Source organism: Eptesicus fuscus, chromosome 16, assembly GCF_027574615.1.
Source record: "Eptesicus fuscus isolate TK198812 chromosome 16, DD_ASM_mEF_20220401, whole genome shotgun sequence".
In the NCBI taxonomy this organism is placed as follows: domain Eukaryota; kingdom Metazoa; phylum Chordata; class Mammalia; order Chiroptera; family Vespertilionidae; genus Eptesicus; species Eptesicus fuscus.
Genome location: NC_072488.1, coordinates 62,925,263 through 62,949,368, shown reverse-complemented (window position 1 = coordinate 62,949,368; position 24,106 = coordinate 62,925,263). Strand labels below are relative to the sequence as shown.

The 24,106-nt window shown below is 52.6% G+C and overlaps 1 protein-coding gene across 2 annotated transcripts in view; it reads left to right on the top strand.

Moving 5' to 3' along the window:
* Positions 1-24,106, top strand: part of NCK2 (NCK adaptor protein 2) — a 158,176-nt gene that overhangs the window by 61,295 nt on the left and 72,775 nt on the right. For both annotated transcript variants that reach the window (XM_054727975.1, XM_054727976.1), the window contains exon 2: positions 21,892-22,064. The gene's annotated coding sequence lies outside the window, so the exon portion shown is untranslated. The remainder of the gene's footprint in view (positions 1-21,891; positions 22,065-24,106) is intronic.

Below are 24,106 nucleotides of genomic sequence, written 5' to 3'. Positions count from 1 at the left end.
CTTTTAACTTGTCTTCCTAGTTTTCCTGGGGTATATTTTACCATGTAAAAAAGTTTTTATGTTTTTTTAAAAAGTTCTTCCTGCAAGGTCATAAAGGCTATATTTTATATATCCTTCTGTACTCTATTGTTCGACCGCAAATCATAGATGCCCTTGGGTTGGTCCATTGTAGGAAGTGAAGCGTGGCTCCAGCTTTCTTCAGATGGTACCCACATATGCTGTCGCCATTTACTAAGAACTCTTACCTTTTCGCCCTGGCCGGTGTGGCCCAGTGGGTTGGAGCGTTTCCGGCGCATCGAAAGGCTGCGGGTTTGGGTCCTGGTCAGGGCACATACCTAGGTCGTGGGTTTGGTCCCCATTCGGCACATGTACAGGAGGCAACCAATCGCTGTTTCTCCCACTCGGTCTCTCTCTTTCAAATCAATAAGCTTGTCCTGGCTGAGGAGGAAAAGAAGTCTTATCGTCCCCCATTGACGTGAGCTAGTGCCTTTAGTGTAGACTAGATTCCCAGATGCATGTGGGTCTGCGTTCCATTTCCTCATGTTTCATTCCTCCAGCCCGTTGTATGTCACATCAGACTTGAACAGATGAGTTCTTTGAAAGCTTCCTATTATTGTAAAATAAATGAAACAAAATAGCAGTATTATATCCAAGTCTGTTATAAAGCTAATACTGTGCTTACGTATAAGTAAATGAGACTGCAGAGGCCCGTAGGTCACTGAATATTCCGGCATGGAGTGGAAGGCAGATGGTCCCTCCATCGTAAGTCCAAACGTGGGTGAAACATATCCTTTGCAAAAGGTCATTTTGAAGGTGCTTACCTGGACTCCCCGCCCTCCCCCCATCTTTGCCAGCTGTGTTCCTGGATGCCGGAGGCAGGTTAAGGATGCCTGGTGGGAAATTGGATTGAAAATAGTTAGTGACAAGGTTTTTTTTTACGTAGGGGAGCGGGGACTCACAGTTCGGAAAGTATGTAAGAATTCCCTGGAGCATTTTCTTCGGTAACGTAGCTTCCGGTCTTGAGGAAACCCGTGCATTCAGAAGCACTGTCTGCGTTCACGGGACTCCGTGATCACTGCCAGCTTCCCCCTCGCACCGCTCCTGGGGAGGGTCAGCGCAGCTGCTCAGCCAGCCATGCCGTGCAGGCTGGATGGGTTGGTCTCTGGCGAGGGGCAGCGTGCACAGGGTCAAGGCCAAGGGCTCCCAAGACAGAGGCCCCCATTTCTCACAGCACCTGTGTGTGGTCCCCAACTTCTCTGCTCTGAACGGGGGTAATGGAGCTCCTCCCGGTGAGAGACCTGAAGGTGACAGTGCGTGAGAAGCGCGTCCCTGGTCTGTGGCTCCCGTCGGTGCTGAGAAACCATGCCCGTTCCCGTGGGCTGTGTCCTTTCCTCCGGAGTGCGTGACCCTCGGAGGCCCGCGCCGCCTGCACTGGTGTGCTGAAGGCGAAGGACGCTGGGCATCGTTAGTTCACGGTTAAAAAGAGTGGCACGCATGTGTGTGAATGGCACACGGAAGGCTGAGCCCAGGCAAGGTGAGGTTGGCCTCGGTGTTCTGAGGTCTAAGAAAACAAATGTCCTGTCTGGGGTGGGTCTATTGGAGAGAGATGGACCGCGGGTGGTGTCGCTGTCAGCTAGGGCCAGTTGCGGGACCAGGACTGATAAACTTTTATGTATGTTGGCTCCTTGTTTTGTCAAAAACAATAATCTTCAAACTGGAGCACATAGAACACATGTCCACAAGGAGGAGCTGAAGCTGACATGGAGGCAGTTAGTAGGCGAGCACCTGGCCGTTGGCATCCAAAGCCGCGCCGTCAGCGGGGGCGAGCCTCTCCGGGCGATGGCAGCTGCCTGTCGGGTCTCGAGAAGATTGGAGACCGGCACATGCCCTCATTTTCTAAAGGGAGAGAACACAGATCAGAAAAGTCTCTCAGACAGATTACCAGGCGGCGATGACAGCTGGGGCATCGAGCTGTCGGCATCTCCTTTAGTGCCGTGTGGCTGGGCTTCACAGAGGTGGGGCCGCTTCTAAATTGTCCCTCAAGTCTCTAGTGGCCTCGGCCCATGGGCATGCTGGGAAGCCTCTGGGCCGTTGCTCCTGGGCATGTGTCTTGGTCCCCTGCTCTCACTGTGCTGTGTGGGACCCCCTTAACCCTGTCAGTGACAGCTCACTCGGCCTGCCTCGCGCGCTCCGTGTCATCTTGTGCGCACGGCACCCGGTGGGACAGTTTTGTCTGTTTACACAAAAGCAGTGAACAGCATTATCTGAAGGAGAATGCGGGGCCTGGTCAGCAGAAGCCTTGTCCTTGGCTGCGCTGGCGGAGCAGAGAGGGTGAGTGGCCCGGGACACACAGGAAGGGTAGTTGAGTGCGGTGCCAGGTGGATGGAGGCACATTCTGGCTTCCACCCTCGCTGTCCTCTTATCTCGCCCTTGGCTTCTTACGTGCGCGGTGGTGAGAGCCGATGGTCCTGGGTCTTGCCTGGGAGGCTGGGTGTGGGGGCGGGAGGCCCTCGGTCACCCCCCGTTATAATGAGGGTGGTTGAGGGAACAGGTTGTGTTTTCTTGGAGCACCGATTGCGTACTTGGCACTTCGCTGGGTGCTGTTCATGCTGCTCAGCTGTTCATGCTGTTTATGGGTTTGTGTACAGGATAGCACGTCTGCAAAGAATCCTTTTCGCTTTACCCTCCATGCTGTAGGTGAGAATAGCGTTAGAGGTGGAGCTTCTGGCTGGAAGACAGCCAGTGAGAGGGGAAGCTGGTCCTTCACGCTGCTCAGGGGCGGGCCCTCCCGCCTCGGGCACGCTGTGGGGCTGGGAGCTGGTGGAGGGGCTGCACCCACAGAGCGGTGAGCCGCGTTGTTCCTCCCTGAGGAAGATCTCGGGTGCGGCTGCCCTTGGCCATGACTTGTCCAGCAGCCTGGATGAAGACATGGAAGCCTGCGTGTCGCAGACGATGAGTGGGTGGAGTGGTAGGATCACCTGGGACTGAATCAGAACTTGGAACTCTTGAGAAACAGAGCGATGGACTGAAGTGGCCTGGAGAAGGGGGGCGGCCGGGCCGGGCCCTGCGTGTGCACTCAGAAATCCCCGGCCCCATGTCATAGGAGAGGCCGGGCCTGCTGCGCAGGCGCGATGCTGCCTGAGAGGTTTAACGTGTGTTTAACATCAGCGTTTCCACTTTCTGCAGACACATCCCTGTCTGATTACGTGTGTCACACACAGAGGTAATGGATGGTGATCCCTAGCATCTGGAATTCCCATTTTGGGCTCTAAACATCCACTCGTCTGTGCTGTCTGCTTTGTTTGTGGGGGCAAAGCACACCCTTGTCTGTTGTGTGTCAGCTCCCAGCACGGTGCTGGTGGGGTTCGGGACGTACCTGTTGGCTGTCTAGACGGAGAACTGTCAGGCTGGCGAGGTGGAGGAAACCTTGTCATGTTTCAGGGAAGGAGGGTTTTGCTTGGGGTTATTGCTGTTTCTCTGTTAGAAGTTAGTCATGGGAAACGAGGTTAGACCGTTGTATTTCAACAAAAAGTTATTTCTTATCTAAAACTGTAATGCTGCTGTATATACTCAGTTTGCTTGTCTCAGAATTTTTAAATTCTAAGACAAATATTAGCTATATTGGAGAGCACACATCTGTTGTAGACGCTACTGAAAAGTGTAGTTGATTTTTTTTTTTATGGGTAAGTTTTCTTGAAGCAAATTAGCAGCCGTGCTGTGTCATCTCACGTTTGACCTGGACCCTCCCCTGAGCGCCTGGGGAAGGACAGCATCGGCTGCGCCTCACGTGGGTGCACACAGCGGACGTGCCACACATTTTCATCACATAAGCAGGACTAGTTCATTCTGCAAACAAGGTGACTTACATTCTCCCTAAGGAAACAGTCTCTGAGGTTAGCCGCGCCTTCACCATCCCCGGGAGGGTGGGCGGGGTAAAGTATAGTGAGGACTGGCATCAGTTTAAAGCAGAGTCCTGCGTCCTTTCTGTCACACGCCGAGGGGCAGCGACATGTGGCCCGGCTCCTCAGCAGCCCTGTGCGGAGCAGGAGGGGCCTGGACGGGCCTTCAGCACGTTCCTGTTGTCCCTGCGCAGCCTGGTCCCTGCACTGGCGCTGGAGGCTCGCAGCGGAGCCCGGCCTGGGCCTGGGCCTCTCCTGGAGGGATCGGCTGGGCCTGCGTGCCAGGGGCCTGGTTATGCACCGAGCATCCGGGGCTTTCGGGACGTGCTCCTTGCAGGGTGTGCTCTGCCCGGGGCTGGCGAGTAAGATGGTGAATTCAGAGGAAGCCTTCAGTCTCTTCCCGACGGTTAACGCTGCCCACAAAACTGACCGTGGAGCCGACACGGATCGTTTCATGTGTGTAAATGAGCGGGCCAGAGCTTGTCTGACACGTCCTCCGGGTGAGGGTGATCTGAGAAGACCTGGCTGGGCAAGGAAGTGGGCTCGGCTCTCCGCCAGATGGGCATTGCAGTGTGTGTGTGTGCACGCCCGCCGTGCGCGCCCAGTGAACAGGCTGGGCGTGTAGATTTTCATGCTCGTGTCTGTTTGGCTGTGGAAGTGCTTACACAGCTAATCTGGCACTTAGGGTTACTTCCATTTTGAGCCCAGCAGGAGGCTCTTCGGGGATTTTCGCAGGAAATGGCTTAATTGGATTCCGCCCAGCACAGTTGGAATGGCCTTACGGATGGCATTCACGGGGCTGCTGCCACAGGACGGCCTGTAGATGTTTTTGAGCTTTAAGACTTAGAAGTGCTCTTTGATTCAGGCCCTCTCATTGGCTCGTTGCTAATTTATTCAGCAAAGGAAATACTCAGGGGGGAACTAAGCAGTGAAATTAAGAAATATGGTTTGTAAGCGGAGCCTCGTTTGGTTTCGGCATGGTTACAGCGTTGTCTGTACTTAAGGCTCCGTATGGATTCTTGGGGGCTGGCGCGGGCACAGTCATGCAAGGGATTCTTGGGGTGTCTTGGGTTAAAATTAGGGGAGAGGTTCTGGCCCTGTGGCACCGGCTGCGGTCGGGCTGTGGACAGTTGCGGCCGATCTTACGTTCATGATGACGGAAGGAGTTTTCCGATGGTGGCCGTCTCATCGGGCCACGTCCTCCAGGGCCTGCCCCGTGCAAGCCCACACGCCACCATTGGAGTCCCTTCCCGGAGGCTGGTCCCAGGTCGCCAGGCAACGGAGAGGTGACAGTTGTGAAAGAGAGATTTCTACAGGGGTGAGGGCATTCCTGAGAATTCCCCGAAGAGGGGAGGTGGGTCCCCTCCCGAAGGACAGCCTGGAATTGGCTGAGGACAGCTGGGGAGGTGGGCGTGGGGAAGGCACCATGGGCATGGGCTCAGAACTGTGAGGATCTGGCGTTTGTGGTGACACCCTTGGACCATTGTAGGGATACTCAAAAGTAGCTAAAAGGCCTTTAAAAACCGTGGCATCACCCTACTGAAGGGGGAGAGCCATGGCTCGATGTGTTGCAGGTTCAGTGGTAACCACTGTTAACAGCTTGTCCTGGCCTTCCTGCCTGCATTTCAAGGTTCTACTAAAAAAAGAAAAGAAAAGAAAAGAAAAAGAAAAGAAAGAAGTGCGAGGGGAGAGGTCAGTGCGAGAGGAGGAGGTCAGTGCGAGGGGAGAGGTCAGTGCGAGGGGAGAGGTCAGTGCGAGGGAAGAGGTCAGTGCGAGGGGAGAGGTCAGTGCGAGAGGAGGAGGTCAGTGCGAGGGGAGAGGTCAGTGCGAGGGGAGAGGTCAGTGCAAGGGGAGAGGTCAGTGCGAGGGGAGAGGTCAGTGCGAGGAGGAGGTCAGTGCGAGGGGAGAGGTCAGTGCGAGAGGAGGAGGTCAGTGCGAGGGGAGAGGTCAGTGCAAGGGGAGAGGTCAGTGCGAGGGGAGAGGTCAGTGCGAGAGGAGAGGTCAGTGCGAGAGGAGGAGGTCAGTGCGAGGGGAGAGGTCAGTGCGAGAGGAGGAGGTCAGTGCGAGGGGAGAGGTCAGTGCGAGGGGAGAGGTCAGTGCGAGGGGAGAGGTCAGTGCGAGGGGAGAGGTCAGTGCGAGAGGAGGAGGTCAGTGCGAGGGGAGAGGTCAGTGCGAGAGGAGGAGGTCAGTGCGAGGGGAGAGGTCAGTGCGAGAGGAGAGGTCAGTGCGAGAGGAGGAGGTCAGTGCGAGGGGAGGAGGTCAGTGCGAGGGGAGAGGTCAGTGCGAGGGGAGAGGTCAGTGCGAGAGGAGGAGGTCAGTGCGAGGGGAGAGGTCAGTGCGAGGGGAGAGGTCAGTGCGAGGGGAGAGGTCAGTGCGAGGGGAGAGGTCAGTCGAGAGGAGGAGGTCAGTGCGAGAGGAGAGGTCAGTGCGAGAGGAGGAGGTCAGTGCGAGGGGAGAGGTCAGTGCGAGAGGAGGAGGTCAGTGCGAGGGGAGAGGTCAGTGCGAGGGGAGAGGTCAGTCGAGAGGAGGAGGTCAGTGCGAGAGGAGAGGTCAGTGCGAGAGGAGGAGGTCAGTGCGAGGGGAGAGGTCAGTGCGAGAGGAGAGGTCAGTGCGAGAGGAGGAGGTCAGTGCGAGAGGAGGAGGTCAGTGCGAGGGGAGAGGTCAGTGCGAGGGGAGAGGTCAGTGCGAGAGGAGGAGGTCAGTGCGAGGGGAGAGGTCAGTGCGAGGGGAGAGGTCAGTGCGAGGGGAGAGGTCAGTGCGAGGGGAGAGGTCAGTCGAGAGGAGGAGGTCAGTGCGAGAGGAGAGGTCAGTGCGAGAGGAGGAGGTCAGTGCGAGGGGAGAGGTCAGTGCGAGAGGAGGAGGTCAGTGCGAGGGGAGAGGTCAGTGCGAGGGGAGAGGTCAGTCGAGAGGAGGAGGTCAGTGCGAGAGGAGAGGTCAGTGCGAGAGGAGGAGGTCAGTGCGAGGGGAGAGGTCAGTGCGAGAGGAGAGGTCAGTGCGAGAGGAGGAGGTCAGTGCGAGGGGAGAGGTCAGTGCGAGAGGAGGAGGTCAGTGCGAGGGGAGAGGTCAGTGCGAGAGGAGGAGGTCAGTGCGAGGGGAGAGGTCAGTGCGAGAGGAGGAGGTCAGTGCGAGGGGAGAGGTCAGTGCGAGAGGAGGAGGTCAGTGCGAGGGGAGAGGTCAGTGCGAGGGGAGAGGTCAGTGCGAGGGGAGAGGTCAGTGCGAGAGGGAGAGGTCAGTGCGAGGGGAGAGGTCAGTGCGAGGGGAGAGGTCAGTGCGAGGGGAGAGGTCAGTGCGAGGGGAGAGGTCAGTGCGAGGGGAGAGGTCAGTGCGAGGGGAGAGGTCAGTGCGAGGGGAGAGGTCAGTGCGAGGGGAGAGGTCAGTCGAGAGGAGGCAGGAAAACTGGCTTGCCGGCGCTCACTGCGGGCCTGGGCCTTCCTGCAGCTCCCTGGTTCTTTCCGTCCTTCGTCCCCCAAGGTGAGGGCTGAGGGCAGGCCACCCGCCCGCAGCACCTGAGCCCGCAGCACCTGAGGGTGCCGCCTAGAGGTGGGCGGGACAGGGCCGCCCAGTGCACCTCAGTGATCTCCCAGGAGAGGCAGTGTCTGTGTCTTCTTTTTTTTCTTTGTCTTTCCTTCCTTCCTTCCTTCCTTCTTTCTTTCTTTCTTTCTTTCTTTCTTTCTTTCTTTCTTTCTTTCTTTCTTTCTTTCTTTCTTCTTTTTTTTTTTTAAAGGGGCAGGGTTTGCACCACCTTTCTTCAGTAAATGCAGTTTAAAGTTGAAGGTTTACTTTTTTTTTTAATTTTATGATTTTTTACAGAGAAGAAGGGAGAGGGATAGAGTTAGAAACATCGAGCAGCTGCCTCCTGCACACCTCCCACTGGGGATGTGCCCGCAACCAAGGTACATGCCTTTGACTGGAATCGAACCCGGGACCCTTCAGTCCGCAGGCAGATGCTCTGTCCCCTGAGCCAACCCGGGCAGGGCTGAAGGTTTACTTTTGCTGCTGTGGTTGGTGTGGTTACCTGAACAACACCTAAGTCCTGTGGGTGCTTCGGAAAAAGTGCAGAGGCCTTAAAACGCCCTGGCATTCGATGGTCTGTGCTGGTGCTGAGATGGGCAGCAGGAGTTGGTGCCGGTTCCGAAAACGATGGTGTGGGTTAGCGGGGGGACCTCCAGAGCAGCACTTCTCAGACCCTGGGAGGACGGGGTGCTGTTGTCAGAGGCTGGCATCAAATATACACCCGGCAACTCTACAAGCCTCGGGCGTGGCGTTGCTCACCAGTTCCTACCTGTTAGAAGGTTCAGGGGCAGGCTGTGAAACCTAAGTTCCTCCTGAGGTTTGCATTGCGACCTTCTGGTCTTGGAATTTTAGATAAGCTTTTAGCACCACATCGTCAGTTTTTGATAATGTTCAGGTCCATTCCATGTGCCTCAAAGCTGCAGAGCAGGAGCAGAGGGAGCCTGGCCGTGGATGAGGAGGTCCCACAGGGCGTCAGGAGGCTGAGCCGGGCCTGGACTCCCGGCTCCTGCCCACAGCCTCCTGCTGATTTCTCATCTCATTACCTATGGCCCACACACCGCCTGCAGTGTCCCTTCTCAGTCCCACAACACTTGAAGGCAGAAATCTTCGTTACTTCAGAACATAGAACCCTCAGAGCACAACCTCTCTCCGTTACCTCCGCCCCAGCACCTCCTCAGCCACATGTGTCCCTGTGAGGCTGCTCAGAGAGCTAGAAATTAGTATCCCCCCATTTTATTAATCAACTACTTACCAACTGATATTTTGGGAAACTAGCTTGTAGCTTTCATTATTCTCTCAGCCCTGACCACTGGCCTGGGGGGTGGGAGGGAGCTGAGATGTGCCTGGGGGGGGGTGGGAGGGAGCTGAGATGTGCCTGGGGGATGGGGGGGAGCTGAGATGTGCCTGGGGGATGGGAGGGAGCTGAGATGTGCCTGGGGGGTGGGAGGGAGCTGAGATATGCCTGGGGGGTGGGGGGAGCTGAGATGTGCCTGGGGGGTGGGGGGGAGCTGAGATGTGCCTGGGGGGTGGGAGGGAGCTGAGATGTGCCTGGGGGATGGGAGGGAGCTGAGATGTGCCTGGAGGGTGGGAGGGAGCTGAGATGTGCCTGGGGGGATGGGGGGGGAGCTGAGATGTGCCTGGGGGGTGGGAGGGAGCTGAGATGTGCCTGGGGGGTGGGGGGAGCTGAGATGTGCCTGGGGGATGGGGGGGAGCTGAGATGTGCCTGGGGGATGGGAGGGAGCTGAGATGTGCCTGGGGGATGGGAGGGAGCTGAGATGTGCCTGGGGGTTGGGGGGGGAGCTGAGATGTGCCTGGGGGGGTGGGGGGGAGCTGAGATGTGCCTGGGGAGATGGGAGGGGAGCTGAGATGTGCCTGGGGGTTGGGGGGGAGCTGAGATGTGCCAGGGGGGATGGGAGGGAGCTGAGATGTGCCTGGGGGATGGGAGCGAGCTGAGATGTGCCTGGGGGGATGGGGGGGAGCTGAGATGTGCCTGGGGGATGGGAGGGAGCTGAGATGTGCCTGGAGGGTGGGAGGGAGCTGAGATATGCCTGGGGGGTGGGGGGGAGCTGAGATGTGCCTGGGGCGTGGGGGGGAGCTGAGATATGCCTGGGGGGTGGGGGGAGCTGAGATGTGCCTGGGGGATGGGGGGGAGCTGAGATATGCCTGGGGAGATGGGGGGAGCTGAGATGTGCCTGGGGGTTGGGGGGGAGCTGAGATGTGCCTGGGGGATGGGAGGGAGCTGAGCCCACTGGCCTGGGGAGATGGGGGGAGTTGAGATATGCCTGGGGGGTGGGGGGGAGCTGAGATGTGCCTGGGGGGATGGGGGGCAGCTGAGATGTGCCTGGGGGATGGGAGGGAGCTGAGATGTGCCTGGGGGTTGGGGGGGGAGCTGAGATGTGCCTGGGGGGATGGGGGGGAGCTGAGATGTGCCTGGGGGGTGGGGGGGGAGCTGAGATGTGCCTGGGGGATGGGGGGGAGCTGAGATGTGCCTGGGGGATGGGAGGGAGCTGAGCCCACTGGCCTGGGGAGATGGGGGGAGTTGAGATGTGGGGGGTGGGGAGGGAGCTGAAATGTGCCTGGGGGATGGGGGGGAGCTGAGATGTGCCTGGGGGGGGGGAGCTGAGATGTGCCTGGGGGGGGGGGGGAGCTGAGATGTGCCTGGGCGGGGGGAGCTGAAATCCGATCGCTGAGTATTCCTAAACTGTGGGGATTGGTCCATGTGGGGAGGAACCAGGGTTGGACTTTTAGGGCGGTTCTTTTGTAGTTTTGTTCAGTGTCTGAACCGGCATTTTCCACTTGAATCCAGCTTTCCATCAGGTAGCTCCATGGGAATGGAATGTCCAGGTCTCCCAGAGCTCACGGCAGCCCGGCCCCTGCTATCCTGGTCTGCACAGCCCCGAGGCCCCTGCAGGCCGCCTGCTCTGAAGAGAGTTGTCACGTGTGATGGGGGAGGCGCAAGCCTAGCGTTTGTGAGCTCAGAGGTCGTAACACAATCATGGGGGTGTTGTTTTTCCTTTTGAAATGAAAGAGGAAAGACGGCTCCCTTAGATCTGCTGCAGAGCCGGGTCTGGCTGTCCGCTTGGTGTGCTTTGGGTGTGTAAGGATCGGGCCTGGTGCACACCTGTCGGGACCTGTCGGCTCTGGTCGTGTGCAGGACTAGCCCAGCCAGATAACGTTCCCCAGTCATTGCTTCTGCTGCACTAACGCTGAGGGACACTCACCTTTGGGAATTAAGGCGGTGTGCGGCCCAGCACCGCACGGCCCGCCCGCCTGGCAGAGGCTGAGCTGGCTCCCGCCTGGCAGGTGCCAGTCTGACGGCAGCGGCAGCGATCTCTGCCTGAGTCTCAAGACTGAGTCACCTTCAGTGGTGACCTTCCTGGGAGAAAGCTCGGCTGGACTTTGAAATCAGGCGAGCTGGGGTTTAAGTCCTGCCTGGGGGGCGTCTGGTGCTTTGGCTCCTGAGCTGAACAGTCAGGTTTATGGCCCAGCGTGGCCGTGAGGATGGGCGAGGCTGCGGTAGAGGTGGGCAGCAGTGCCCGTCCCACGGGCACCCGGACGTGCTCTGCTCCTGCCTGGTACTCGGCTACGTGATCGGGAGGAGGAGAGGCGATCACCTGAGCTCGCAGACGTGAGCCGTGGGAGCATCCGAGTCACCTGCGCAACTCTGCCAGCTCTAAAGGAGATGGAGCGAACTGCCCAGCAGTATCTGCCCGAGGGCCCACAGCTTTGTGCCATCAGCACAACGGGGCACCTACCCTCTTGGTAGCCCTTAATGCTCCATCTTTAATGCTTCGCTGGAGGAAAGCGTATTGGTGATGGATGTCAGCCTGGGGTCCAGGGCAGGCGGCAGCGGGGAGGAAGCGGCCACCGGGAGTGCGGACGAGGACAGCTCTTCCTGATGCCAGGCCCTGGGCCGGGCAGGGGAGGCCCGGAGCCCAGAGCTGCCTCGGGGTGAGGTAGGCGCTGCAGCTCAACGCCCCAGAAGGATGAGGGAAAGCCCTGGTGTGGCTCGGGCCTTTTAAGGCACAGTTGAGACAAAGAAAATCTCAGTGTTGCCCTAACCGGTGTGGCTCAGTGGATAGAGCGTCGGCCTGCGGACTCAAGGGTCCCAGGTTCGATTCCGGTCAAGGGCATGTACCTTGGTTGCGGGCACATCCCCAGTAGGAGGTGTGCAGGAGGCAGCTGATCAATGTTTCTCTCTCATCGATGTTTCCAAGTCTCTATCCCTCTCCCTTCCTCTCTGTAAAAAATCAATTATATAAATCTCAGTGTTGCAGAGAATTTAGATTATCCCTTGCATTTTGCAGTGGTAAAATTTTGTATTATTAAGGGTCCAAATTAATGTAGAAAAAGAGGACATTTGGTGTGTGTCCATTTCTTTCCTCCTTCCTCCTCTTTGGGGTCTAAAGGGAGAGGCACGTGGATAAGTCCTGTTCAAGGAAAACCTGTGTCGCATTTTCCCGCTCGCCTGCAGCGGGCCGTGTGGAACCTGCGTGAACTCTTGGGTGCAGGTCTTCCTTCATCCTGGGGAGCGCCCTGGTGCCTGGCGATGCTTGTCTGAGGTTGCTTTGCAGTGTTGGCTTTTCCAGGGGGTCAGGTCACACTTGTCCTTAAGACCTGGTGTGGAGAGCTCGTGCTTGGAATAAGCTAATGACCACATTGTACGGAGGCGGCGGGCAGACTTCCTCAGACCCGGAGGGGTGAGGTTTCCGTCACTGTGCTTTCTTTTAAGGTCATGCTTGGTAGTGTGTTGACAGTTTGCCAGTGAAATGTTTTTCTCACGGAAAACACTGCAACCTTCGTTTTTTACACGTGAGTCCCGGGCGGCCACCCGCTCGTCGCAGGAACTTTGATCGATGCTCCTCTGTGGCTCCGGGTCCTGAGCTCCCTGCTCTCGGCCTGGCCCACACAGGAGGTGTGCTGTGATGTGGGGGTGCAGCGTTTTGAGGTCTGCCTTCCTTGCTCTACAGCCTATTAGGGAGCACCTGTAGCCCTCGAGAACGTCACTCATGGGTAAGAGTGGGTGTGAGTGCCTGTCCTGTCAGGGTAGGGGAGGGTCGACTGCAGCTCCTGAGAGCAGGTGCATGCAGAGGCCCCGGGGTCTGACACCAGGCACATTTACTTTTCAGTTAAAAATCTCCAACACCTTTGTCTAAAAGAACCGCTGAATGCAATACGGAGGTCGCGTTGGTGGGCTTGGCTGCTTATCGGTGGTTTTCTTTAGTGAGTGGCTCATGTAAGGCCAGAAGTGAGAAATAAGAATCTTGGCCCAGGTGTCAGGCCAGACACGAAATCCCCATTTCGAAAGAACCTGTCATGTTATTGTAAACACTTAGCAGAGAGAAGGCTGTGATCAACCTGGTATACATTTTTAAAAATCTTTATTGTTGAAAGTATTACATATGTCCCCTCTTTCCCCCCCCCCCCCCCTGAGCCCTTCTGGCCCATCCCCGCCCCCTGCCTTCACCACCCTGTTGTCTGTGTCCATGGGCCATGCATATATGCACACAAGGTCTTTGGTTGGCCACTTCCCACCACCTCCCCTCCCCCGCCTTCCCTCTGAGATTCTTCAGGCTGTTCCCTGCTTCCATGTCCCTGGATCTGCTCCGTTCATCAGTTTATTTTGTTCATCAGATCCCACATGTGAGTGAGATCATGTGATCCTTGTCTTTCTCTGACTGGCTTATTTCACTTAGCATAATTCTCTCCAGGTCCCTTCATGATGTCTCAAAGGGTAAGGGATTCTTCTTTGTTACAGCTGCACAGTATTCCATGGTGTAAATGTACCACCACTTTTTTATCCACTCATCTGCCGATGGGCACTTGGGCTGTTTCCAGGTCTTGTGTTGCCATGATAGATTCCTAGAAGTGGGGTCACTGGGTGAAATGGCAGCTCCATATTGAATTTTTTGAGGAAACTCCATACTGTTTTCCATAATGGCTGCACCAGTCTGCATTCCCACCAGCGGTGCACTAGGGTTCTCTTTTCTCCACATGCTCGCCAGCAGTTGCCATTTGTTGACTTGTTGATGGTAGACATTCTGACAGGTGTGAGGTGATACCTCGTCGTTTTAATTTGCATCTGTATGTCCACTTTGGAGAAGTGTTTATTTAGGTCCTTTGCCCATTTATTAAAAATATTTTTTTATTGCCGAAACCGGTTTGGCTCAGTGGATAGAGCGTCGGCCTGCGGACTCAAGGGTCCCAGGTTCGATTCCGGTCAGGGGCATGTACCTTGGTTGCGGCACATCCCCATTGGGGGGCGTGCAGGAGGCAGCTGATCGATGTTTCTCTCTCATCAATGTTTCTAACTCTCTATCCCTCTCTTTTCCTCTCTGTAAAAAATCAATAAATATATATATTAAAAAAAAAATAAAAATATATATATATATATATATATATATATATATTGATTGATTGATTGATTTCAGAGAGGAAGGGAGAGGGAGAGAGAGTTAGAAACATCAGTGATGAGAGAGAATCATTGATTGGCTGCCTACTGCACGTCCCCCACCCCCCCACTGGGGATCAAGACCACAACCTGGGCATGTGCCCTTGACTGGAATCAAACCCAGGACCTTTCAGCCCGCAGACTGACGCTCTATCCACTGAGCCAAGCCAGCTAGAGCCTTTCCCCATTTTTTAATTGGATTGTTTGTCTTCCTTTTGTTAAGTTGTATAAGTTCCTTATATATTTTAGATATTAACCCTTTATCAGATGCATCATTGCCAAATATTTTCTCCCATACAGTGGCCTCCCTTTTAGTTTTGTTGATGGTTTCTTTTGCTGTGCAGAAGCTTTTTATTTTGATGTAATCCCATTTGTTTATTTTCTCCTTAGTTTTCTTTGTCCTAGGAGATGTATCTGTAAACACATTGCTATAAGAGATGTATGAGATTTTTGCTGTCTATAGTTTCTTCTAGGATTTTTATGGTTTTCTGATTTACATTTAAGTCTTGTATCCATTTTGAGTTTATTATTGTGTATAGTGTAAGTTGGTGGTCTAGTTTCTTTCTTTTTTTTTTTTGCATGTATCTATCCAATTTTCCCAACACCATTTATTGAGGAGACTGTCTTGACTCCATTGTATGCTCTTGCCTACTTTGTCAAATATTAATTGAGCGTAATAGCTTGAGTCCATTTCTGGGGTCTCTGTTCCACTGATGTATGTGCCTGTTCTTGGGCCAGTACCAGGCTGTTTTGATTACTGTGGCTTTGTAATATGACTTGATATATGGCATTGGGAGTCTCCCGACTTTGTTATTCTTTCTCAGGATTGCTGTGGCTATTTGGGGTATTTTTTGGTTCCATATAAATTTTTGGAGTATTTGTTCTTGTGAAATATGCTTTTGGTATTTTAATAGGGATTGCATTGAATCTGTAGATTGCCTTGGGTAGTATGCACATTTTAATGATGTTAATTCTACCAATCCATGAACACGGTATATTCTTCCACTTGTTTACATCTTCCTCTGTCTCATTTTTCAACGTTCTATAGTTTTCCAAGTACAAGTCCTTGGTCAAGTTTATCCCCAAGTATCTTAATATTTTTGTTGCAATGGTAAATGGGATTGTTTATTTAGTTTCTCTTTCTGAGAATTCATTATTGGTGTATAAAAAAGCCATCGATTTTTGGGTATTGATTTTGTATCCTGCTACATTGCTAAATTAATTTATTAAATCTAGTAATTTTTTTTTGGTGGAGTCTTTAGCGTTTTCTATGTACGATTTCATGTCATCTGCGAATAATGAGAGTTTTACTTCCTCCTTTCCAATTTGGATGCCTTTTATTTCTTCTTCTTGTCTGATTGTGGTGGCTAGGACTTCCAGTACTATGTTGAATAGGAGTGGTGAAAGTGGACATCCCTGTCTTATTCCTGTCCTTGGGGGAAATGGTTTTAGTTTTTGCACATTGAGTATGATGTTCGCTGTAGGTTTGTCATATATGGCCTTTATCATGTTGAGATATATATGCTCCTTCTATTCCCACTTTGCTGAGAGTTTTTATCAAGAAAGGGTGTTGGATTTTATTAAATATTTTTTCTGCATCTATTGATATGCTCTTGTGATTTTTGTCTTTCAGTGTGTTAATGTGATGTATCATGTTTATTGATTTGCAGATATTGTACCAATGTTGCAGCCCTGGAATAAATCCCACTTAGTTATAGTGTATGATCCTTTTAATATATTGCTGGATTCAATTTGGTAATATTTTGTTAAGGATTTATTTTAGCATCTATGTTCATCAGAGATATTGGCCTGTAATTTTTCTTTCTTTGTAGTGCATCTGGTTTTAGAATTAGGGTAATGCTGGCCTCATCCAAAGAGTTGGAAATCCTCCTTTCTCGTGGATTTTTGAGGAGTATAGGTGTTAGTTCTTCTTTGAATGTTTGGTAAAACTCCCCTGTGAAGCCATCAGGGCCAGGGCTTTTGTTTGCTGGCAGCTTTTATTTTGATTATTGCTTCTATTTCCTCAGTTGTGATTGGCCTATTCAGGTTTTCTGATTCTTCCTGATTCAGTTTTGGGAGATTGTATTTTTTCTGGGAATTTGTCCATTTCATCCACATTATCCAGCTTGTTGGCATGTAATTGTTGATAGTATTTTCTTAGAATCCTTTGTATTTCTAATGGTGTCAGTGGTTACTTCTCCACTTTTGTTTCTGATTTTATTTATTTGGGTCCTCTCTCCTTGTTTCTTGATGAGTCTGGCTAATGGGTGATCAATATTGTTTATCTTATCAAAGAAGCAGCTCTTGGTTTCATTGATCTTTTGTATTGTGTTTTTAGTCTCTCTGTCATTTATTTCTGTTCTCTTCTTTATTATTTCCTTCCTTCTACTTACTCTGGGCTATGCTTGTTCTCGTTCTAGTTCTTTAAGTTGTATGGTTAAATAGTTTATTACCAGTTTTTCTTGTTTTTTGAGGTAAGCCTGTAGTGCTATGAACTTCCCTCTCAGGACTGCTTTGGCTGTGTCACAGAGATTTTGGGTTGTTGTGTGTTCATTTTTATTTGTTTCCAGGAAGCTTTTGATTTCTTTGTTGATCTCATTGGTAACCCATTCATTGTTTAATAACATGCAATTTAGCCTCCATGTGTTTGAATGTTTTTGGGTGTTTTTGCTGTAGTTGATTTCTAATGTCATTCCACTGTGATCTGAGAAGATGCTTGATATGATTTCAATCTTCTTGAACTTGTGGAGACTTGTTTTATGTCCTAACATGTGGTCTATCTTTGAGAATGACCCATGTGAACTTGAGAAGAATGTATATTCCTCAGCTTTGGGGTAAATGTTCTATAAATGTCACTTAAATCGATCTGATCCAGTGTGTCACTGTTTCCTTGTTGAATTTTTGTCTGGAAGATCTATCCAGTTATATCACTGGGGTCTTAAAGTCCCCTAGTATGACTGTATTGTTGTTGGTCTCACCCTTAAATTCCTCTAGAAGTTTTTTTTATATATTTAGGTGCTCCTATATTGGGCATATATATGTTTATCAGGTTTATATCTTCGATGGATCAATCCCTTTAGTATTATGTAGTGACTTTTGTTGTCTCTTGTGATGGCCTTCATTTTGACGTCTACTTTGTCAGGTATGCACATTGCTACCCCAGCTTTTTATTTTTTTTAAATGTATTTTTATTGATTTCAGAGAGGAAGGAAGAGAGAGAGGCAGATTGAAACATCAGTTATGAAAGAGAATCATTGATTGGCTGCCTCCTGAACACCCCACACTGGGGCTTGAGCCCACCACCCAAACATATACTCTGACCTGGAATTGAACCATGACCTCCTGGTTCAAAGGTCGATGCTCAACTATGAGCCACACTGGCCAGGCCCCAGCTTTTTTTGTTTCTTTTTTTTCCCCCAACTTTTTTGTTTGTTTGTTTCCATTTGCATGGAAAAAATTTGTTTTCATACCTTCACTTTTTTTCTGAGGTGGGTCACTTATAGACAGCATATAGGTGGGTCATGTTTTTGTATCCATTCAGCTACCCTATGCCTTTTGATTGGAGCATTTAATCCATTTACATTAAAGATTATTAAGATGTACTTATTTATTGCCATTTTAATTATGTATGCCTAGGTCATTCTCTCTATTTCTTCTCATTATACCATTGCCTTTAGCATTTCTTGTAATGCTGGCTTGGTATTGATAAACTTCTTTAACTTTTTTTTTTAATCTGGGAAACTCTTTATTTCACCATCTTGAATGAGAGCCTTACTGGATAGAGTAATCTTGGTTTCAGATCATTGCTATTCATTACCTTGAGTACTTCATGCTTTTGCCTTTAGAATTTCTAATGAGAAATCAGTTGACAGCCTTATGGGAGCTCCTTTGTAGGTAACAAATTGCTTTTCTCTTGCTGCCTTTAAGGTTCTCTCTTTGTCTTTAATTTTTGGCATTTTAATTATGATGTGTCTGGGCATGGGACTGTTTGGGTTTTTCTTGCTTGAATCTCTACCTCCTGAACTTGTGTGACTTTTTCCTTCACCAGGTTAGGGAAGTTTTCTGTCATTATTTCTTCAAACATGTTCTCTATTCCTTGCTCCCTTTCTTCCCCTTCTAGTTCACCTATTATGTGAATACTAGAGGCCCAGTGCATAAAGATTCATGCACTCGAACCACCCTCTCACAATCCAGGACCCCTCGGGTAGGGTCCCTAGGCCTGGCCTGAGATCAGGGCCTATCAGGTCTTTCCTTCCCAGGTCTGCAGGAAGCTGGCCCCACCCCTGCCGCTGCCACTGCTTGCCATCTGTGCAGCACTGCCTCCCCTCCCCTGCCACCAGTGGCCTCCCTCTGCAGGCGACAGGCTGGGGTGTAATGGCTTGGCTGGCCTGGGCCTCCCTCTTTCTTTGCTGGGGGGTGGGGCCAGCCATGCAAGGGGCTGTCTGCCTACCTGATTGCCCCTAACCGCTCGCCTACCTGCCTGATCACCCCTAACCACTGGTCTGCCTACCTGATCACCCCTATCCACTCTGCCTGCCTGCCTGATTGCCCCTAACAGCTTGCTTGGGGGTGGGGCCAGCCCAGTGAGGGTCTGTCTGCCTACCTGATCACCCCTACCGCTGGTCTGCCTACCTGATCTCCCCTAACCACTTGCCTGCCTACCTGATCACCCCTAACCACTGGTCTGCCTACCTGATCACCCCTATCCACTCTGCCTGCCTGCCTGATTGCCCCTAACAGCTTGCTTGGGGGCGGGGCCAGCCCAGTGAGGGTCTGTCTGCCTACCTGATCACCCCTACCGCTGGTCTGCCTACCTGATCTCCCCTAACCACTTGCCTGCCTACCTGATCACCCCTAACCACTGGTCTGCCTACCTGATCACCCCTAACCCCTTTGCCTGCCTGCCTGATTGCCCCTAACCGCTTGCTTGGGGGCAGGGCCAGCACTGACTTCCAGTTGGTCAGCCTCTGGTTGTCGCAGGAGCCGACTGCCAGTTGCCTGCCATCCATCGCTGGCTCCCCGCTGGTGCCTAAGGCTGCACCTCAGCGTCCTGGCGACGGATCACAGGAGCCCACCACCAGTTGCCTGCCATCCGTCGCAGGGTGCCCAAGGCCGGAGGCTTTCCTGGCCTTGGGCTCAGCCACACCCCAGCGTCCCGGCGACAGATCGCAGGAGCCGACCGCCAGTTGCCTGCCATCCATCACAGGCTCCCCGGCCTTGGGCTCGGCCGCATCCCAGCGGCGATGGATCTGGTGCCCAAGGCCGGAAAAGCCTCCGGCAGGATGGTTTCCTGGTGGGCGTGGCTGGTGGGCGTGGCTTGTGGGTGTAGCGAAGGTACGGTCAATTTGCATATTACTCTATTATTAGGTAGGATTGTTACGTTTAATGTTGTCGCGCAGCTCCCCTTAAGCTGTCCTCCTGTGTTTTTGTGTGTGTGTTTCTTTAAATATATATATATATATATATATATATATATATATATAATATATATATATATATATATATATATATATATATATATATATTTTGTTGTTGTTGATTTCAGAGAGGAAGAGAGAGGGAGAAAGAGATAGAATCATTGATCAGCTGCCTCCAGCATGCCCCCTACTGGGGATCGTGCCCACAACCCGGGCAAGAATCAAACCTGGGACCTTTCAGTCTGCTGGCTGACGCTCTATACACTGAGCCAAACCAGCTAGGACTGTCCTCTTGTTTTCTAATTGTTTCTTCTTTTTGGTTCTCTGATTGGGTGATTTTTCTTCCCTGTCGTATTCACTGACCCAATCCTCAGCTTCTCCTAATCTGCTGTGTATTCCTTCCAATGTTTTATTTGTGTTATGTCATTGTTTATTTTCGACTATTCTTTTTTATAGTTACTATATCTTTTCTCATGCTGTTGAGCATCTTTACCATCATTATTCTGAACTCTATATCACTTAAATTTATCTCTATTTCATTTACCTCTTCTTCTGGAGAATTCTTTGGTTCTTTCATTTGGGGCTTTTTTATGTCTCATTTTGGCTGCCTGTTTGGGTTTGTGACTGTGTATTAGGTAGATCTGTTACACTTTCCAGTCCCTAGTGCAGGATGGTGTTAAATGCTGTTTCTGACTAATTAGATCAGGCAAATACTCAAAGCCTCCAGAGACATGCCTCTGCCTGCAGACCGATTGGTTTCAGTCTTCCTAGCCCTCAGGCAATTGTCCTCAGGTGTGGAAAGAGGTTTTCCAACGGGGTGGGGCCATTGCTTTTGCCTGGAGGCTAATTCTCAATCTCTTAAGGGGCCTCAGAAAGCCACACCATGGAGCAAGGGGTTTTCCACTAGGCTAGGTCAACTGTCTTCTCCCCCAGGCAAAAACCACCTGGATTGCATAGGTCTGCCTGAGAAAGCAGACCTCCGCAGCATGAGGAAATAATTTAGCACAGAAAACCAGGGTGTCTGCCTTCTGAGCTCTAATCTTAGAGCCCCCAATCCTGGCTTCTGCTCACACAGCTCCAGTCCACTCTGCTCTCCCTCAGCCGGAGCCCCAGGGCAGTGGCTGCACAGTAAATTTTGTGTTGGCGCTTTAAGAGGGTGTCAGCTTTTCCAGCCCTCTCTCTCTGGCAGACAGCAGCCCTGCACTGTTTTCACAGCCAGATATGTGGGCACCTTTCTCAGTTCTGGTGCTTTTTGCTGGGCGGGGGGGGGGGGGGGGCAGCTTGGGGATTAGACCCCAGAGTTCTCAGTGGGAACCCCCCCACAGCTGAGATCTCTCTCCAGAACTCCAGCTGCTGTCTGTGGGAGCCCGGCCAGCCCTTTCTGCCTCTGCCCCTCCTACCAGCCTCTATGCGGTCTCACTTTCCATCCTCGGTTATCAGGGTTCTCTCCTCAGTTGGTTTTTTTTGTTTGTTTGTTTGGTTTTTGTGTTTTTAGTTATAGTTTTAGTTTGGTCCTGGATGGATGTCTGTGTAGCAATCCACTTACTCTGCAGCCATTTGTAATCTCCATTTCCATCCTGGTATACATTTAACATCTTGCCCAAATTTAGTCTTCCCATTGTGTTTGGTTATCAACTTTTCCTTGTATTTAATCATATTTTTAAATAAAAAGCCTGCACCCTTTAAAATAATGCTAGAGAATATGTAAAATAGGATGAAGTTTTTAATCAAAATTTATGAACTTGCCTTGTAACATTTCTATGATAGCTCTACTCGGATAGATTTTATCTCTTTCTACTTGACTAAAATAGAATTCGATTTTTCTGTGGGGTGTTTAACACTTTGGGTCATAATCAAGCCAGGGATGAATTAATAGATCTCTGAGGGAACAGATCCTCTCTGGGTGTGAAAGGTAATTAGCAATGGCAGGAACTCGCTGGGAGGGCCACAGACCTTCAGGGACCTGGGAAATGGGAGGCGAGGACTGGAAGCAGTCCCCCAGTGGAGGGAAGGGAAGGGGAGAGCGGACTGCCCACGCCAGGAGGGAGAGGCCGCGTCGCGGCCGGCTTCTCGCCACAACGCCCTGGTATTTCTGGGGATGTTATTCTCAGATTTCCTGCAGGGATGTTTTTAGCACGAGGCTGTGGGTCCAGTAGCTGGCCTCTCAATAAATGGCCAGTACGAGAGACTCCAAGACAGGATCGCATCTCTAAATAATTTCAGTGCTCCTGCAGCCCGGCTGCCTCCTTAGCTCCCAGACTGGCTTCCTTCCCGTGCGGCAGCCTGCCTTTGGTTTTTGGCCGGCTCTGAAGGTGTGGGTGGGGAGCAGTGGGGTAGGAAGTCTGAATACGCTTGGGAACTAGGGTCCCTGGTTTGTGGCCTGCTGTCCCCGCTCTCTCCATCCCTGACCGTGGCCTGGGTCTGACTGGCGGCTAGAAGGTGGGGAGGTGGGAGCAGTTTGGTTTGGGTAGAGGTCATTAGGTACAAAGCAACTTTCTTCTGGGGTTTATTACAAGTATTTGTTTCAGGTAAATAAGCAGTTATTTCTCAAGCAGTTACTTAAAATCAAATAAGCAAGAGTCCTAATATGTGATTTTCTGTTTCTTTTCAGATTTCCTCTGTTCCTTTACTACAAGAGTTTTCCCAGACCAGAGCTCTGTGGAAGTCTGGGTTGGGTTTGAGAGTCGAGAATTCCCGCAGCTCTGTCGCTGCGCAGGTGTGATCTGCTGGAGGCACCGCCCAGGGGTTCTGTGCGGCCAGTCATCTCGTAGCGGAGCGCCAAGGGTAAGTCTGCAGCTTCCTGCTTAAAATGGGGAGAAAGGCTGCTTTCGCCTGAGATACTTGATATGCACAGTAGGTTTGACAGTAATAAAATGGCAGTAAGTGTAGCCCTGATTTGTTGAGCCACATAATATTTCCGTTTCAGGGAGCTTGGTTGAAAAGTTACCTTCACTGCCCCTGCTGTAGGGCGTGATGGCGCTGAGGAGCTGGGAGGCATAGCACAGGCACCTCCCGCTGTGAAACGCGCCTGCGCTCAGCTCTCCGGCCCAACGGATGGTTCTCGGGTCTGCAGGTCAGGCCCCCTGCGCACCGGGAGCCGGGAGCCCTGAGGCGAGGGGGCGCTGCTGCCGGGACACTCTTAGCCCCCAGAGGCTTCACCCCGCTTTGATGCTGAGAAGACGAGTCTGCATCAAAAGTTGCCAATAGATAAAGGGTTTTATGGAAAGTTTACCTGTTTGTGTGAGAATGTACTTGTGTGTGTGAACTGAAACCATGTCTGTAATATAGCAGGCGGGTTCTGCCCTATAATAGCGGATACTAGACAAAGTCATACCCCCGTATAAAAAAGCATTGCTTAGCCTGGCATCATTTGGGATGTTTGACTTAGGACGTAAGAATTGCTGGGCAGCAGTCTGGCCGACCTGGCTCCATCTCTGCCTGTGTGAGCAGGTGCAATTGCACCTCTAGACCAGTGCCTCACAGCTGGGGCCAGGGCTTCACAGCTGGGACCAGTGCCTCACAGCTGGGGCCTCACAGCTGGATCAGTGCCTCACAGCTGGGGCCAGGGCCTCACAGCTGGGGCCTCACAGCTGGGGCCAGGGCCTCACAGCTGGGACCAGGGCCTCACAGCTGGATCAGTGCCTCACAGCTGGATCAGTGCCTCACAGCTGGGACCAGGGCCTCACAGCTGGGACCAGGGCCTCACAGCTGGGACCAGAGCCTCACAGCTGGATCAGTGCCTCACAGCTGGATCAGTGCCTCACAGCTGGGACCAGGGCCTCACAGCTGGGACCAGGGCCTCACAGCTGGGGCCAGGGCCTCACAGCTGGGACCAGTGCCTCACAGCTGGGACCAGGGCCTCACAGCTGGGACCAGGGCCTCACAGCTGGGGCCTCACAGCTGGATCAGTGCCTCACAGCTGGATCAGTGCCTCACAGCTGGATCAGTGCCTCACAGCTGGGGCCTCACAGCTGGATCAGTGCCTCACAGCTGGATCAGTGCCTCACAGCTGGGGCCAGGGCCTCACAGCTGGATCAGTGCCTCACAGCTGGGACCAGGGCCTCACAGCTGGATCAGTGCCTCACAGCTGGATCAGGGCCTCACAGCTGGGGCCAGGGCCTCACAGCTGGATCAGTGCCTCACAGCTGGGACCAGGGCCTCACAGCTGGGATCAGTGCCTCACAGCTGGGGCCAGGGCCTCACAGCTGGATCAGTGCCTCATAGATGGGACCAGGGCCTCACAGCTGGGACCAGGGCCTCACAGCTGGGATCAGTGCCTCACAGCTGGGGCCAGGGCCTCACAGCTGGATCAGTGCCTCACAGCTGGGACCAGGGCCTCACAGCTGGGACCAGGGCCTCACAGCTGGGACCAGGGCCTCACAGCTGGGACCAGGGCCTCACAGCTGGGACCAGGGCCTCACAGCTGGGACCAGTGCCTCACAGCTGGATCAGTGCCTCACAGCTGGGACCAGGGCCTCACAGCTGGGACCAGGGCCTCACAGCTGGATCAGTGCCTCACAGCTGGGACCAGGGCCTCACAGCTGGGACCAGGGCCTCACAGCTGGGACCAGGGCCTCACAGCTGGGACCAGGGCCTCACAGCTGGGACCAGGGCCTCACAGCTGGGACCAGGGCCTCACAGCTGGGACCAGGGCCTCACAGCTGGGGCCAGGGCCTCACAGCTGGATCAGTGCCTCACAACTGGGACCAGGGCCTCACAGCTGGGACCAGGGACTCACAGCTGGGACCAGGGCCTCACAGCTGGGGCCAGGGCCTCACAGCTGGGACCAGGGCCTCACAGCTGGGACCAGGGCCTCACAGCTGGAT